The 17,732-nt window shown below is 46.2% G+C and overlaps 1 protein-coding gene across 3 annotated transcripts in view; it reads left to right on the forward strand.

The window, feature by feature from the left end:
• The window catches only part of NAV2 (neuron navigator 2), a 393,794-nt gene that overhangs the window by 185,834 nt on the left and 190,228 nt on the right, over positions 1–17,732 (forward strand). The window lies entirely within an intron of this gene.

Below are 17,732 nucleotides of genomic sequence, written 5' to 3' on the forward strand. Positions count from 1 at the left end.
TCCTCTTGGTATTCTGATAATGTAGCTCTTACCAAAAAAGGATATGGTTTTTTTTTACTATGCATAGTACTGAGCTTTTAGGTTGGGGGGGGAAATGTAAGTAGCCCTGTGGGGACTCTTGCACAGAAGGTAGTAAAACAAACCTTTGCTTGCTGCAGTCTGTATCTCATGACACATTGGAGAAATAGGGAAATTGAAACCGCTCAGAAGATTCTTCAATAAGAGACAGAGCCCTCCCTTTCTCCTCCCACGCAAAGTGGTCTAGACTTCTTAGGGGGGCATGCCCAGGTCCCTTGGAAGCATTTCCTGCCTGGTAGTGTGGAAGCTTCCTAGGGCTTGTCCTGGATGTGCCTCCTCCTCCCCTGGGACCCAGGAGACACCCCCGCCCGCCCCCCGCACAGTGCTGCAGAGGACTGGGCAGCTCTCCCACCGTGAGGGAGATCAGAACCTCCCTGCCCGCACCCCTCCATCCCAGGATAACTTAATCCAATGGAGCTGGGCTTCCCCCCACACCCACTCCCACCTGGAACACTGGAGGAGATATGAAGGAAATCTGTGTAAGGCTGACATATATACAGCAGAAGTTTTCTCTGACAAGGCATGGGGAACTCTGCACCTAGCGCTAAAGCTATAACCAGAATGTCTCAACCAATCATGACTCTGATCCAGCCTTTGGCTTCCGCCTCGCGCAGACCATTTTTCTTCTTCTTTTTTTTTCCACCTCCCTTCCCCTCTCCTCCTTTCCTTTTCTTTACCATACCCGTGTATTCTTGTTAAAAGTGTGTTTAAATTACAAAAATAATGAATGCTTGTAAAATGGTGTAAGTTTCTGTCAAATAAAAGTTCTCCTCTGTATGCTCCCTGAAGCATACCACTATAAACCATTCTATGCATATCCTTCCAGATACGCTTATGTATATATACATAATATAGAAAAGAGCTAAATTTTGTTGAGTACCTACTGTGTGCCTCATTGAATTCCCCCAAAGTGTGTTGTTATCCCCGTTTACAAAGGATGAAACTAAGGTTAAGAGAGGTTAAGTAGTTGCCGAGGTCACACCAGAAACGGTGAGAAATGGGGTTGGAACTGAACCGAGGCACTTTGGTTCCAGAACCACAATTAATACTGTGCTTTTCCTGGAAGTGGAAAAGAAATGCTTGAAACCCTGCCACTGAGAGCTGGTTAGAGATGTGCCGGTTGAGGGAGAAGGGAGAGAGGAGAAGGTGTTTGAGAAGCCTGCCCTTGTCCCATAGTCCTTTGGGGAGAATAGACATAAAATAGTCTGAAGGACGGGTATGAGGCCAATGTCCAAAAAATTGAGAAAATAAAAGGTTCCCTGTGGAGGGAACATATGTGGGAGGGTGCAGGGTTGGTGGCTGGACCTGTGTCCCAGAGCCCACACAGACATAGGGCCACTCAGGCAGCCCAGCCAGGGGCTCCCCACTGGCACTGGGGCAGCCACCAATCTGCCTCTGTCCTGGGCAGGGGTTGCCACTTGTGCCTTAAGCAGACAGCCAGGAGGCCTCCTGAAGGACGGTGGCTGTGAATGCTAATAGAGGCATTGTCCCAGGGAAGAACTCCGGTGTCAGAAGGAAAGGAAATCATACTTACTTGTTGAGCACGTAACATGTGCTAGGGACTTTGATTTTCACTATTATACTTGATCTTCAGAAGCATTCCATGAGGTAAATATTACCCCAGTTTTACAGGTAAAGAAGATGAGGCTAAATGAGATTTAGTAACTTGCCCTCCCTGTTAATTGAGTGCTAGAATTCATATCCAGGTCCGACTCCCAGCTTTGAACTCTGGTTCTGTCCTGTCCCCTGGGATGTCTGTGAGGAGTGTCAAGTGAGGGGGATGTGCGTGAGAAGGTTGTGTGAGCTATGATGTGCTCAAAATCCTGCAAGGATTTACAGTGATAAAAATTACTGATGGAGGTTCAGGTGCGTGGGAGGTGCGTTTATTATCCCTCTCCTATCCTGGGGAGCTGAGGTAAAGCAAGGTTGGGGCAGACCTAGATTTTATTTATTTATGCAGAACCACGTGGCTTGTGGGATCTTAGCTGCCCGACCAGGGATCGAACCTGGGCCCTGGCAGTGAAAGCGCTGGGTCCTAACCACGGGACCGCCAGGGAATTCCCAGGCCTCAGTATTTTTTACTAATACTTTTCCACCATCCTGAAGTAACGGGGTCATGTGATTTTACCTTCAGAGACTCGTCATTTCCTCCTCCTTTCTTCATGTTCCCTGTGTTCTCCCTTGAATCTGACCTTGGTTGCAGACTGAGGTAGGCGGCTTGCATGCAAAATATAGTTTGTGGGGACGGAACAGAAATAACTTAGCCACCTGGCCATGTAAAAGACACAACAGGTACTTGGGTGCATAAGGCATCATCCTTTACCTGGAGAAATCTTGGAGAGAGAAACTCTTTGAGCAGCTGACTTGCAGTTCAGTGTGGTTGGTGCTATAGTTGAGGTGTGGACTGCTCTCCCACGAGGTCAAGTCCGCGATAGAATCTCATTACCTGTCCTCCCCTGAAGCTTTCTTGTGAGTCAGTCAGACCCGGACCGCACTGTGCTCTGGCGTTTCATTCTCAGGTGAACCAATTCATAGGCTTTTCTGTGTGATCCATTGATCCGAGAATCCCGGTCCTAGGAATTGATCTAATCACATCAGTAAGTTCAATGAGAAATTCATCATTCTGTCAATAAATGACAAAAATATTTCAACACCTAGTCCCAGTTTTTAAAAAGGATAAAGAGGAATAAAAGGAGATTGTAACAGGCCACTTTCCAAAAACCCCAGAGCACTTTGTACTTTGTGGGGAAACACTAAAGCATTCCTCTTAAAATCACACCCAAAGAAACAAGTCCCCTTTTGTCATCATTACTGAATTTAGTTCTGATCATACTGGACAATCAACTGAGATGTGAAGCAGAAGAAAACTAACAGGTAGTACTTCAGAGCTAGAAAAAAACCTCAGGACTCACACAGTTCATTACGTTGTACCATAAAGTGACCAAGTACACAGTTGATACACAAAACCCAGAAAGAAATGTTCTGTACAGCAACACGACCTGTTAGTTTTCCTAAAAATTCAGATTTCAGATTTTGTAGGTTTGGAGGAAAGTCTGCAGAGCCTTAGCCTTTAGGAAAACCTGCTAGTTGTTTGTTGTATCATTATCACTGCGATGGTTTAGGTCTGCGTTTGGATTCGCACTCCTGCAGGCAACAACCATGCGGGGCCCTGCCTGGCCTGCAGGATGTGTCAGCAGGATCGGCTGCGAAACATCTGTTAAGGAATGGCCAGGACGCGCGGCGGCCCTTCACTTCCTCTGTTGGCTCCGAGTGGCTCTAGGGCTCCAGGCCAGAATCACAGATTTTCAGGGGAGAGGAAATAGCTGTTCTTTTTCAACATTTGTGACATGATCTGTTTTCTCTTCCTTCCATTCCCTCACTTACATCCTCTGAACAGGTTAACACTGCCAGAAATCTAATACAGGTCTAAAGTATTTAGTCCATCATACAAATTTGGAATGTTTGTTAGTACAGCTAGACTGAATTCTGTGCGTATGGAAGCTGTTCTTTTCTGAATAATAAGGTTTTCTTCATTTTGTAGAAAGCATATCTTTATTATATTTTCAATACAAAAATAATTATATAAGTATTCGAACAACACAAATTTATTAAAAGAAAAAGAACCCTGTATAATCCCACCTCTCAGACAAAGCCACTCTTCGCCACTTAGTTTATATTCTTCTATATTATTTTCATGCATATGCTGTCACATTTTCTGTTTGTTTTTTTAAAGTTATTTTAATAGTTCCTTTTTTAAAATCAAAGTATAGTTGATTTATATACTATAACATTTTGATAAATTTTTCCTAGTGTTTACTCTTTGGCAGGAACTATTTGAAGTGCTTTATTAGTAATATTTAATTTTTACAGGAGCCTTATACATATACACACAGTCTCACACACACATACGTACATGACATTTTAAGTTATAAATAAAATCAACAAATCATGGACAGCCCTTTTTATAGGTCAGTCTCTCTTCATAAAATAGTTGCATAGTACTTCATAGTATGAATTTACCTTAATATTTTTAATCACTTTCATTCAGGTTGCTTCTAATTTTTTGATATTATAAATAGTACTGAGATTAACATCCTTGTAGGTCTTTTTTGCATGTATACAACCATTTCAGTGGAATTACTGCATTGAAGAATGTATGCACATTTTACAGTTGTTTTAACAGTGCCAAATTTTGCTCCCCAAAGGTTATCCCTGTTTATAATTCCCAGCAACAATGTGTGAGAAGGCTAGTTTCTCTCCACACTTGACACTTTTATTTTCACTCTCTTGGGCAAAAAATACCTTGCCTTAGAAATGAAGCAAATTATTTTAAGAAGCTGAAATAACAAGCTCATTTGCTAAAAACTGACCGTTTCTATTGACACTTTGCTGAGATTCACAACTAGTGAGTGTGGCATAGTACAAAAGCACTTGGGTTTGAGATCAAGCTCACTACCACCTGGCATGACCTCCTTCAAGACACTTCTCCAGGCCTCAGTTTCCCCTTCTGCAAAGTGAGTCTAAAGTCCTCTGGCACTAAGCCACTGCGAAGTTTTCACTGGCTGTTTGGCCTTGCCTGATGTGAGCCCCATCAGCGCTTTCTGGTGGGTTCCTTCCTCGGGTCTTCATTCTCTGGGTCACTTTCTTCCTCTCTGTTCACTCCTACCTGTCGTGGCAGAAGAGGAGAGCCAGACATGGCTGGAGACGGGGTTTTGCAGCCTTTAGCACAATGTCATGTCTGAGTAGCATTGATTTAGAATCTCTAAACTTGTCACTTAGTGGTTGGCAAAGCAAGTTCTTTATCAGACTTAGTGGTTGGGAGAGGGGCGCACGAAGAAGTTGCCCATGTTCTGCCGTTAATCAAGATGCTGACCTAAAATTACAGTTTAGACTAGATGGAATTGATTCAGTGGTCCAGGTCACACAGAAGAGAATGTGGTGGGGGTGCACCTGTTTCATGTTGTTTCTTGCCTTCATTCGTTTCGTCACCATTTGTGCCCAGCTTCGGGCTGTTTGTAGGGGAGGGGGAGGTGCTCACTTGTCCTATGATAGGACTGTGCTCAAAGTGGTGAGGAAAAAGATCCGCTTAGCCAGAAGGCTGGGGGGGACCTCAGAGAGGTGACATCATTTGCCCTGATTTCCAGCTGGAGATTTTTGCTGAGAGCAGAGGAAGGGGAGGCTGGGAAGGAATGATGCATCCAGTCTTCCAGTCAGGTGTTAATCTGGGAGGAGCTGTGTTGTGTTTACTGTATTAATAACCTCACGTCCTGTGGAGGGCCTGTAGAGGGAAACTTCTGTAAGATCATTTCTGTGGCAGCATAGGACCTCCCTTGGTCATCAGGGGACCTCTGCCATTCCAGAGCTGTCACCCAAGGCAAGGGGAGGGCTTGGGTACCCGTCTGTGCTCATGGGTGACAGTCACCTTGGTTTGGGAATCAGGTGTGACGTCACCATGACCCTCCAGCCTAAAGCCATAGTTGTCTGAGGGCTTAGAAAATCATCTAGAGGTTTGAACCAGGGTATCATTGCATTTAGAGAAGTCTCTGGTGTTATAAAATGAAATGAATAGGTCCCACTGCTTGCTGCTTACAAAATCAGTTCTCACAGATGTTGATAGAAAGGAAAGGTGCCTTTAACCAGAATGCTGGCAATCTGGGGAGATGGTGGGCTCAGTGTCCCCCAAAAGTACCTCTAAAGATTCTGCTCGGCCATGAAAGCTTTTAAAGGGAAACAGGGAAGTAACCTCGGTTAATCATTGAGATGGGGGTCAGAGTCGTCGCCATCCCCCTGTGTGCAGGCTTGTGGACAGCCTTGTCACCTCCTCGGGATCTTCCTCTAGATGCTATCTTGTTCACACAGTTTGGTCACACAGTTTGTTCCGGAGATTACTGAAGGGGAAGCTACGGAAGAGATCTCGTCGTCTGTTAATTACTTATTCTTCATTTCTACTTTTTTGATCTAGGGAAAGAACTGACAAGTTAGGCAAGGTATTGTGTGATCAAAAGATTTGAAAGGTGTGTTTGGGCTGGAGATGAGTAGAGCATGGGGGGGCGGTGCCTGGTTTAAAAGTTAGTTACAATGTAGCTTTGCTAAAGTGACAAGAAAAGGGGCTTCCTGCTGAGGGCAGTTTCCTGCAAGGAGCTGCCTACACTGGAAGAATCATCTAGAAATGACTCAGCTGACCCCGCTGTTGAGGTGGCCAGGCAGGATGAGATAGATGCTTCCAAACCTAGGGACCTCATGTGGCACTGGAGGCGAAAAGAATGTCTGGCAAGTGTTTACACCAGTTGCACCAGTCTCTTGGGCCAGAATACAGTTATCTCAGGAGAAGAGGTTTGGGCCCTGCAATTAAAGAGAAAATGTTTACCTTGAAGACAGCCAACTGCGTTTCGGTTCTGGCCCTGCCACCTCCCAGGAGTGTGGCTTTGGGCAAGTACACTGCTCCCTGCGGCATGTGTTCAGAATCACGCTCGGACCATCACAGGCCACACCTGGCACCATTCCACTCCTCAGGGGACAGAGGGGAATCACAGGTTGCTGGCAGGGCAGTGCGGACGTTTCTGTTCCATAGGAGTGGTCCTCACAGCAGTATAGACAGCAGTCCACGCAGCATCCAGGGGCTATCACTCCCCTCTCCCACCTCAGGTGACAGGTCAGGTGTGAGGGAACAAGACCCGCAGGGGGCAGGTGTAGGAGTCTCTCTAGCTTAAAAGCCACGTGACCCACAAGAGCCAGTATCTCTTGTACCAGCTCCACATGCAAAACTTCTGTGGTTCCCACCGATCGGCTTGGGCACAATCGGTAAGAGTCACGGCACTCAAAGGAACCCAAAATGATGGTGGCCGTCAACAGGCCCTCGTTTATAGCTCTTGTCCGTCCAGATGTGGTACAACTGTCCAGGGTCAATTTTATCATGAGCAGTGTTGCTTGATAACATAGCTGACATTCTGTCTTTATCAAGTTTCCAGGGGAACCGAGATAGAAGGTTAACCCAAGGTCAAATTCTCATGCAGAAGGGGAAAAGGTTTTGTTAATCCTTTTCCAACAACAAGTCACCTCACCTCTCAGAGATTCCGTTATCTATGAAGCAGCAACAGGCCACTCTAGCCCTAGTGATGGGAGAAAGTCAGAAGTGTTTTTTCTCATTTTTTGTAGAGCTCAATTCAGATTTTCTGGCGTTGTCACCTCTGTTGGTTGAAGGGTATGACTTGTTTCCTAGTAGCTGACCGTTGATTGACAACGTGAGTGTCCTTTGCACAGCTTGAAGCAGTTGCTACTCCTGACCTTTCTAAATCTTGTGTAGTCGGTTGTTTTCTGTCTGTTAGTGGTGCCCTTTTACAGGTCGGGGGCTGGGGGTTGTGGCTCCTGCAGTAAAGGCAGGTTTCCTTTTTCTCGTTTGCATTTTACACCCTGGTTCCCTCTTGTTCTAAGCAAATTACTGACGTCTGACTGAAGAGATGAAAAGTCCTAAAACACATGGCATCTCTCTCCAAAATAGTGCCTCCACAGTAACATTTTTCCACTCTGACATAGCATCTGTAAATTGCCCCTGTGTGATGGAAGAGAGAACAGGTCCCACATGGTAGCTCTCTGTTAGCTCTGAAGCACACAGCTCCCGTGGTCTGGTGGCACGGTGAATTCGAAGAGTCTAGACTGTCGTTTCTCAAGGTATGATGAATGGGCCACCTACACCAGCATCCTTTGAGGTAATTGCTAAAAACAGAAATCCCAAAGCTTTACAAACGTCCTCCTAATTCAGATTTCTGAGTTAGAGTCTGAAAGTCTACATTATACACCCTTATCGTTCTTACAACACTGAAGTTTGAGAACCCCTCTCCTAGGAGTACTTCTTGCTCCCCTTTGAAAGGGCATGCTCCCTTCTAATTGCCCTTCTACTCTCAGTAACTACTTTGTAGCGTGTTGTTATGGGGAATGGAGGTAAACGTGTTAAGACGCCCAAACTAATGCCTGGCATATAGCAGGAGCTCAACGCGTGGGAAACCGTTTACACTGGCATGTTACATGCATTTTGTTGTACACATATTTACACTTACTCTCAGAGTCAGCAACTTATACTGGGTAGACTTAGCTACTCGCATAGGTCTTTGTATCTTTAGTTTCTTGCTATTGCCTCAGTAATCTCTAGTGACGTACTTAATTTAAAAAAATGACTCAATGCTACCTTGTTTCAGTTGAGCTAATAGAAAATAAGGAAATGGATTTGGATCCCACACTTAGGTTGGAAATATAAAAAAGAGTTGTCCCTGTGGGATCTAGATAGGGTAGCAGAGGGAATACATTGCAAGGAGGTGGTCTGAGGGGGAAGTCAGCTTGCCCTTTCCCTGTCTGAAGAATCATCTTCTGGCTCTTTCTCCACCTGCACTTGGAGAGCGTGGTGTTACTTTATGAGTGTAAGAGCAATCTCCTGTTCCGAGGAAGGGTGAGCCCTAGCAGAGCTACCTAGAGAGGAGCCTGTGTGATGATCCTTCCTTCCCGTGCTCCAGCGTAGCCTTTGTCCTTAACCTCTAGCATTAAACTAAAGTCAAACGTGAAGGTGAAAGAACTCTCTCTGGCCACCTTTGGGAGCCATTTTTTTGATCTACTGTGTAATTCAGAAGAGCCTTCAGAGGAGGAGACGCATCACTCCCTCTAATGTGTGAAACTAACAACCTTTGATGCTAAAGCCGTCCTTTTTCAGGGAGAAGAGTAAGAGGGATATAACCATGTTTGCTTTTCTCTAAATAGGGATGTGTTTCAAAGCCATGCGTGACCTCATGGTTCTGCTGTATATCCTTTCTCGAAAATACACTAAACCTGGCTTTTTGTAGCAGGATGAAAGAGTCCAGAAAAAGAAAGAAATCATTTAGGAAGATGAAATATCTGTTTGATTAGTCTTGTGTCAGGAACCGAAAATGACCAGTTGATGTTCATCTGATTTTCAGGTGATAAATCTCAGCGTTTCTTTTGCTTCCATCTTCTATGTGCAAAGCGTCACACGTACACGAATTCAATTTAATTTCAAGGATCATTGGTAGGGGAAAGTATTTATGTTTCTGGGGGCTCCACTAGTAATTTTGATCCAGGTGTCGTCTGCAGTCAGGTCTTAGTTTAGTTCATTTAGATGTTCTTTTTTGAAAAAAATTTTTTTTTTCCTTCTCCAAGTTAGGTATTTGACAGTGTGTATTAGCATGAGAAGATAAATACAATATGTGTGGGGATAAATGAGATTAACTTTTCTATGAGCGCATGTGGCCCCTATTCACAATGAAAAGTACAAGAAGAGAATGCTGGTCAGAACAGGGAGAGTTCCTGAACAATAAAACTTGAGAGCTCCGTGTAGCTCACCAACTCGATGAGGAGTTTCTTGTGAACACGTGTGTGGCTGCCTCTGTGCTAAGGACATGGCATCCTTGGGCATAAATGAACCTAACAGACAAAATGCCTGTTTCTCAGTTACAGCTTGCCTTCTGCAAGCTTCTGAGTCTGTGAATTTCATTAGGATAACCAACACATATCCCATGTGTCGGGGAACCATCTTCTGTTGAGGGTGTCAGATGAGGGGTCACATTGAGAATATTTGTGTCCAAGATAATGGTCATAATCCATCTTCATTGTGGTGAGACTGCCACATGGGCCTTTGGTAGGTGTCACACCATGGAGATAAATGGTCATGCCGCTGCACAGTGGTTTATGCCAAGGCATTGTGGGCACAGTTTACATTCTTAGTGTCCTGGGAGCTCCTGCCATGATTTCTTAGTGACAGTTGTGTTGATTCATGTGATTGGCAAGGTTCCCCAAACTGTGGAGGTTTGACAGTTATTAGCTGCTGATGGAAATCAGCGGCCTGGACTCCTCTCCTTCAAGAGCAAAGGTAAAGGAGGCCTCTCCACACCTGGTGCTCCCTCTGTTTCAAGATGGGAGAATCAGAGCATTTTTATGAAACGTGGAAAGGAGTAGGGAATCAGTGACCTGTAATAACTCACCTTGGGTAAAGCAAAGATAGAAAGAAAAAAAAAAAAAGTCCTTTGGTTGGGACAGTCCAGGACGGTGAGTCTCTGCTTCCCCCTACTGCCCAGGTTTTGTATTGTATCCGAGTAGAGCCTTGGTTTGCAGGCTGGCATCCTCAGGGCACACTGGGAGGGTAATGACTCCAGACTGTCCCAGCGTTTTCTTCCGGACAGAGCTTTCCCACATTTGTTTCCACAACTTAGGTGAATGTATGAGGACTGAATACAACCCACAGTGTCGGTGTGACCCTGTTCACGTGGGAAGGTGGAGAAGCGTGCTCTCCAGTGGCGAGGAGTTGACAGCAGGCCTGAGCTGAAATCGGTCTTCACAAGGCTGTCCACTGTCTCCCTTCAGCAGGCCACTAGCTGGTGGATTCAAGAATCAGGATTAGCCCTAAGCATAGGGATCTCTGAAGGCACTAGTGGATTTTTGCTGCAAGAAAAGTTATGCTAGATTTGACTCCATTTTTAGAAGGCAGGTAATTCCAGCCAGACTGTACAGTGTGGAGTAGGTGAGTCTCTCTCTTCTCTTTAGGCTGCATATTCACGTACTTGGAACTCAATCTTTCATCTATTCACACACCATCGGGAGACCCGTCTGTCTCAGGCGTCATGGTAGTCACTGAAAATTCAAAAGTGAAAAAGCAGGTAATGATCCCTGCCCTCATAGAACTTACAGTCTAGTGGAAGAGACAGCTATTACACACAACACAAGTAATCTCGTTAAATCGTGTGATACCTGCTCTTGAGAAGATCAGGTGCTATGAACGAGAATAAAGGAGGGATGAACCGAATTCTCTGGATTAGGTAGAAGCTCATCAGGGTGTGAGACCCAGGGAGAAGTTTGCAGAGGTCTGCTTTGCTCAGAACATCCATTCTCCCACGCAATGGTTAGACACAGATGTTTTAGGAAACAGTTTTATGGAGAGAGACCAGTTTCCTTTTAGAAATGAAAGTCTGTATCCTGGGCCAGCTTTTTTTCTCCCTCTAGCCGTAGAGGGCAGAACTAAAAAATTACAAGGATGCAAACTTTGGCTTCATTTAAAAAAAGGAAAAAGAACTCTTTCACATCTGTCTTCTCACAGTTGAATAGGCTGTCTTGGGTGTAGAGAGTTCCCTGACTCCAGAGGAACAGATACAAAGGCTAGATCATCACTCACTGAGGTTACTAGAGGGGAGTTTTCTTGCGTCAGTAGGTAGATTGGAACAGATATTCTGTAAGATCCCTTGCAGATATAGGATTTGATTATCCCAGGCAAAGGGTAAAGTTGGTGTGATTTTAGTAGGTCCTGGAAAGGCCTGGTAATGGCGCCTGCTTCCCCACAGATTGTGGCAGTTCCCAAAGCCCCACCTTTGGATCGGTTCCTTTGAAGGTCTTCATTCCAACAATGCGCTTTATTCTTCGTGCTGCTTACCCGCTAGGGCTCATTACTGAACGAAAGTTGTATTTCATGCAAAAAATGGCCTGTGTACAGTTTGCAATGACTTCCTTTACTCCATTCACATACTCGGGGAAGATTTCTCCCTTAACTTCAGATAAGTTGTCTGGAACTTGCCAAACTCATGCTCTGCGGCCATCAGAGAGGCCACAGGCGAGGACTCCTGTCGCACGGAAATAGCTATGGCCACTGAGTGAGAAGTTACTCGTGCTTACTTTCAGCCATTTTAACATTGGACTCATTTTCTTGCCCTCTCCTGAGAAGAGCCAGATACAAGTATCTTCAGGCAGGTGTCCATACAGAATTATTTTTTAAAGTCTATTTCACATATGTGCTGTAGGGGGCAGCATTCATTAGGGAAAACCAGGGAGAGAGAGTCTTCCTTCTAGGAAAGAATCTCTGGGCCCTGTCTGTAAAGGTTTCTGCACACCTGAGACTCATTCTGTCGTTGTTCATGTATGAATGAGGCTCTGGCCTTTCGGTACTAAACCTTAGCGAGCCAGGATTACTTTGCCTGATATTAAATTCACCTGGTCTCCAGTTAATACCCGTGAGTACCTGTGGGGAGCAGAGTGACTTTTCCACAATAGGACTCATGTGCTAGGGCACGGAGGCTAACCCAGATCACCTGACTCCAAGCTTTCACCACTCTTTTAGCCAAGTCCTGAGCCATTTTGGTCTTAAACCCCCCATCAGACATAATGATTATTTCCCCCGGAGCATCTTCAAACCTGTTACCCACTGCTTAGGTAATAGTAAATAATAGTAGAACTTGTGGGAACAAGCCTTTTTCTGGACCTCAGCCCTGATAAGGTTGGTGAAGCAGGTTCTGACCGAAGGAGACTCCTGTCTCCTCAGGCCCTAAAAGTTCTGGTTTCAGATAATAGCCATTTATTATTTCTCACAAGCCTACAGGTGGACAGGACAGCTCTGCTGAGGCGTGCCAGGCTCCAGTAATCCCGGTGGGGCTGGCTCACACATCTGAGGCCGTCTGGGTGGTGTGGAGGATGCCGACTGGTCTGCACTGGCCTTGGCTGAGCCAAACCAGCTTTTTCAACCTGGTCTTTCGTCCTCCAGCAGGCTAGTCCATGCTGTTCTTATGGTGATGGACCAAGTTCTGAGACAGGGTTGACGTGTGCAAAGCCGTTTAACGCCTAAGCTCTGAAAAGTGACATGAGTTCTCTTCTGCCTCATTGTGTTGGCCAAAGCAAGTCACAGGGCCTGCCCAGATGCATGAAGGAGGGAGGTGTTGCGAAGTCACACTGCAAAGCCTGCAGGATCCAGAGGAAGTGGAGACCTAAGACTGTTTTTGCAATCCATCTCCACACTGTGTAAGTTGGATCCAGTATATATGTATGTATGTATATGGATTGACTTCACTTGTTGAGGTAATAGTGTATTTGCACTGCAATCACATGAAAATGAGAATCCTCTGAGTTCATTAAAGGTGAGCTGGGGGCGTGTAGCTCTGAGAACTCTCAGTGGGGAGAGTGGCTGAAGCATCCTTGGTTATTCAGTCCCACAGAAGTTCTCTCTGACCAGCAGACACAAGCCATTCATTGCAGGGCACAAGCCCCGCTTGCTTTATGAGACCCCCTTTGGCCAAGGTAGGAACTACCCATGAAAACAGCAGCCTGCAAAACAGGTCTGGCTCTGCCTAAGCCTGTTCTTGGGCCTCTGGGATCCTTGGTCTTCAGATCCCCTTGCTCCCCTGCTTTCTCTTTTCCATACCAACTGGCCCAAGTTGTCATGTAATGAAGATGGCCTGAATGCCAGCCTGGGACTGCAGGACGTCAGGGGTCTGACCCTAGCAACTCCACCTGATGAGGGCTGTGTGACTCTGATGACTTCTTTAACAACTCTGAACTTCCAGTTCCTCAACTCTAAAATGGAATTGAGAACGGCACCAACCGCAAAGTTGTTGGGAGGATTACATGAGATGAAACATAGGGGAAAAAAAGACCCTGAATTATGGATGTGAAGTTTATTGAATGTGTGAATTCATGAATGTACGAAGTCAGAAATGACTGCAAGGGGCAGAATAACCACAGCAGCAGAACAGAGAACCCCAGAGAGCTACTTCTCTACGCCCGGTCTGTTGCTTAGGATCAAAAGTCTAAAGCACCCATGGAACTGCCTCTTCCTGCTTAGCTACATCTCCATGGTGCAGGATGTTTTTGAAAACCAAGGGACCAAGAAACACAGGGTGCCCTTCCCTGAAAGAACAGCTTATTAGCAAATGAACTCTTGTCATAGCTTGGTGAATATCCACCTGGTTCTCTTTTGCTCCTGGTGTCTTAGAAATGTAACCTATTGATTCTTGAAATGCCCCCACTGCCACTCATTGAGGGAGGGGAAATTCAAGACAAAAGTATTGGTTTAGACAAGCAGGCACACTGGATGAAGCGTTCATTAGGTTGTCTTTTTTTTTTTTTTTTTAAATAAGTTGGCTGCTAAAGAAGAAGAAAGAAGATATATCTTCCAGCAGAGTTTTAAACAGAGGACATTAGCCAACTTAACAGTGCTCCTCTAAAACAACTTTAAAAGGTCATGATGGATGATTTTTGCAGTGTTTTGGAACAAAGGACCCTTGGATTAGTATAGGATTTTTTTCTAAATGTGATTCTGTATTTCCTTTCGTTTGTCCATCATCCTTCAGTCTGGGCTCTCTGATCATCTTTTTTTTTTTTTTTTTTTTTTTTGCGGTACGCGGGCCTCTCACTGCCGTGGCCTCTCCCGTTGTGGAGCACAGGCTCCGGACGCGCAGGCTCAGCGGCCATGGCTCACAGGCCCAGCCGCTCCGTGGCATGTGGGATCTCTCCGGACCGGGGCACGAACCCATGTCCCCTGCATCGGCAGGTGGACTCTGAACCACTGCGCCACCAGGGAAGCCCTCTCTGATGATCTTAGTGCATCCAAAACCGCAATTTGAAATAACCTGCTGCCCTGCTTCTGGGAGCCAGTGACTGAAGCATCTTTCGACAATAAGAGGAAAAACATTGTAGCTGAACTAGTGAACAGCCCAAGGAAAGGGGTGGAATGCAGAGCCTGGGCTCCCTTCTGTCTGGGCATGCCGAGATGCCATGGCTCTGGCCTTGGGGTGTCCATCAGCCTTAGTGGTCATGTCTTGGCAACCAAAGTAGCCACTGCTGGCCGGAAACTTATCAGGACTGTTCACTCTCATTAAGGAGTCCCTCAGATCACCTTCTGGCCTGAAACGCTCCAGAAATCATCAAACGGCTGAGGTAGAGGCCGGATTCCTTGAAGTGCTTCCAAGGCTTTGGCATATCTGCCTTTTGGATGAACTTCACTAGAGAGCTTTTCAGGTCTGGGTCCTGGCCAGGGGAGCTCCCTGGGCACCCAGCATAACACTGAGCTGGGGGCGGGAAGGGTGGGAGGAGGAGGTTGGCTCTTCCTGGCCCACCCCTCCCTCCCTTCCCCTCCCCCTCCCCCTCCCCCTCCCATCCCCCTTGTCTTCCTCCTTCCCTCTCCTCCCTCTCCCCCTCCCCTTCCCCTCCTCACCCTCCCTCCCCCTCCCATCCTCCTCCTCCCTCTCCTCCCCCTCCCCTCCCCTCCCCCTCCCCTCCCCTCCTCCCCTCCCCCTCCCCCTCCCCTCCCCCCTCCTCCTCCCCCTCCCCTCCCCTTCCCCTCCCCTTCCCCTCCCCCTTCCCTTAGCTCTTTCTCGCCTTCACTCTTCGTCTGCAAAGGTAACTTTTCAACACCAGGAAAAGCAGCCATTTTAGAGAGAGTGGGTTTGTAGTTAAGGAGCAAATGCCTCTGTATCCTCCGGGTCAGGGCTGTCCAATGGAACTTTCTGCAGTGATGGTGGTATTTCACATCTGTGCTGTCTAATGTGATAACCACTAGCTACATGGGGCTGTTAAGGACTTGAAATGTGGCTGGTGACAATGAGGAACTGAAGTTTTAGTACATTCAGTGTTAATCATTTAAATGGCCCCATGTGGCGAGTGGCTATAGTATGGGACAGCACGTCTCTGGATAGTAGTTCAGGGAGCAACCAGAGGGTCTGCTGCTAAAGTCCATCATGAAGAAATGGCTTCCTGGTCACAGAAGACCATTGTATGGTTCCATTTATATGAAATGTCCAGAGTAGGCAAATCTATAGCAACACAAAGTAGACTTGTGGTTGCCAGGGCTCAGGGTCAGGGTGAAGGCATACAGAGGGGCATGGAGAGTGACTGCTAATAGCTTCGGGGGTTTTTTTGCTGTAATAAAATGTTTTAATTAGGTTGTGATGATAGTTGCACAACTTCATAAGTATACTAAAAACCAGTGAATTATACACTTTGAACGGGTGAATATTATGATCATGAATTATATCTCTATAAAGTGGTTTTTAAAAAATGGCTCCCTTTCCTGCCGTATTTGAGTAGATGTTCTGACCGCAGTTCTGCCCCTGCTCAGTGGTGCTTGTGGTTATGTGCCTCCCCCTTCCTGGGCCTCAGTTTACCCTCAACAGAATAAGGGCATTGCCTTTGCCACAGGGTAACGCAGAAAAGAATTCCCAGTCCTCCTTTCCCTGTATCTATTTAACTTTAATCCAGTTCAGATGGGCTGATCCCTGGGATAGAGGATGAGCCCCCTTTTTCTAGGAACCCATTTCCAGAAGCTCCCCCAGTTCCAGGAGAGCCCCAGGCAGTAAGCAGAGCTTTGAGGCAGGTAACAGAGTGCCCTGCTCTGTCCATTCCCTCTGGAACCACAGTGTAGAAAGCCTTTGGTGCTGGACTAGGAATTTTAAGTAATGGCTGAGATATTTATCTTTTTGCCTTTGATCCAGATAAAAGCAGATTGTAACTCTGAGTTGTCATTTGATCTAATGCACAGAAACAGGTTTCCATACCCTTGGCGAGCGTAGATTCCTGGCAGGCAAAGGAGAGATTCCCGCTTGTGAAATGTTGTGCAGCTTTTCCGTGGTTTGTGGTTAGGGGATCCTGAGGAGTCTCTGGGAAGTCCATTTCTTCAGGAGCAGGCTTGAGCTGGTCTTTTGATTCTCCCACTTCTCATGTGGGCTTTTGTAAAACAAACCTGTCAAAGGGTCCGAAATCAGTGACATGAGAGGAAGTAATTGTCATCCTCTTCCACTTCACTGCTGTCAGAAAGCCTTACATGTGCGCCAGCAAGCAGCTGTTGCAAAAGCCTGCCTTAGAAATAACTTCAGGGCCTGCTTTTAGTGTAGATGAGGTGGTGGACTCTGAACAGCAAAGGACCTCGTAACAGTAGTAATGAAGATAACGGTCATGGTGAGCTGCTCGTTATTGAGGTTTTCTTACCTGCCTAGAGGTGTTTGAGGCACGTTGCATGCATAGCCTTGCTCAGTCCCTCACACCACTACCAGGGAATGTCAGTAGTATCTCATCCATTTCACAGATGCAGACACTGAGGCTCAGAGTGGTGAAATAAGTTGTCTATGTCACACCGCCAGCAAGGGCCAGGGTGGAGATTTGAGCTAGGATCTGCATAATTTCAAAGCCGGTGTTTTGCTTTTAACCATCATGCTGTCATACAAGCTCGCTTTGACTAAACTCACCAATCATTAAGCCCCTTTTTCCTGTCAGGTTCTGTGCCAATTACTGGAGATGCAGCTATGACCCAAACCAGCAAATGCCAGATGAGTGGTGAATTGACTACATGGAAGGAGAGAGTATTCTAGGCCGAGGGAACAGCTTGTGGAAGAAGCGGGGTGGGGGGGGGCGCGGCGGGGACGGTGAGGGAGAGCATGGCAGGATCAAGGGAACAGAAGTTGAGAGCTTTCTTGCACGTGTCTGTCTGAAGCAGGCAAAGTGACCTTCTCAAGTCTACCCAGCAAATCAGTGCTAGACTCTTAAGTTCTTTGTAGGCAGGGAACATGCCTCATGTTCGATAAATCTTTGTTGAAAGAACAGACGGTGGCCGAAACGGGATCAGAATCCAGGTTTCCTGAATCTGGTTAGTGTTCTGGGCAGTCTTCTTACTCTGAGGTCTCTTGGACAATTCCGAATTGGCCTTGGACAGGGGGTGACTGTGATATTGTAATTTGTGATAAGACATATTTATTTGGTTTTCATCGCCATTTTTGGCACAGAGCTCCTAAAATCCTTGGAATTTTCTAAGCTATAGGAGTGGTAAAGGTATCTTTTATTCTGTTAGTGAGGTGACTTTGGACCACACCTAAGCATGGGGGCTGGTGGCCAGTGGAGCCAACCATGTG

The sequence above is a fragment of the Phocoena phocoena genome, chromosome 8, assembly GCF_963924675.1.
Source record: "Phocoena phocoena chromosome 8, mPhoPho1.1, whole genome shotgun sequence".
NCBI lineage: Eukaryota > Metazoa > Chordata > Mammalia > Artiodactyla > Phocoenidae > Phocoena > Phocoena phocoena.